The 624-nt window shown below is 62.8% G+C and overlaps 1 pseudogene; it reads right to left on the bottom strand.

The window, feature by feature from the left end:
- LOC119588123 overlaps positions 1–322 on the bottom strand; it is a 5,101-nt pseudogene extending 4,779 nt beyond the window's left edge.
- Between the last annotated feature and the right edge of the window lie 302 nt (positions 323–624).

The following is a 624-nucleotide window of genomic DNA, read 5'->3' as shown; positions in this document are numbered from 1 at the left end:
ACAAAAAATGCAGACAAACCTCCCGGGAATTCCTCCTTCTGAAAACTGTATTTCGTTCAGCCGGAACAGGTAATACTCGCGCAGCAGCTGATACAGACGCCCCTCCGCTCCCTCCCTCGATGAACCGTCGAAGGGAATGTTCCCGTCGGCGCCCCGGTCACCAAAGGGCACTCGGGGAACTGCTTCCGGTTCTCCTCATCTGGCTGCTCTCCGGGCTCCAGCCCCGAATCCCCCGGCGAAGATGACTGCCCTTTTCCTTTTACGCCCCTGAAAAAAAACCCCCACTTGCCCGCTGGGGGGACGGGAGCGGGCCCCGCCCCATCTGGGGAAGGTCTGGGCGTCGCGCGGACTCGAAAAACAGGGCCGCGGGGTAGGAAAACCCCCTCCCCTTTGCGAGGGGGGGGTGCAGGGGGCCTGGGGGGGGGGGTAGAAGTGTGAAGGGCGTGGGAAGGAAGGGGAGGGTAGAGAGAGGAAGGGAGGGGGAAGGAGAAGAGGGGAAGGGAAGGGGGAAGGAGGAGGGAAGGGGGGGAAAGGAAGAGAGGAAGGGGGGGGGAAAAGGGGAAGAGAGGAAGGGAGAAAGGGAAGGGGAAGGGAAGGGGGGAAAGGGGAGGAGCGAGAGACAGG

This window comes from Penaeus monodon, chromosome 23, assembly GCF_015228065.2.
Source record: "Penaeus monodon isolate SGIC_2016 chromosome 23, NSTDA_Pmon_1, whole genome shotgun sequence".
Lineage (NCBI taxonomy): Eukaryota > Metazoa > Arthropoda > Malacostraca > Decapoda > Penaeidae > Penaeus > Penaeus monodon.
The sequence above is the reverse complement of the archived record's forward strand: the minus strand, read 5'-3'. Positions and strand labels throughout refer to the sequence as shown.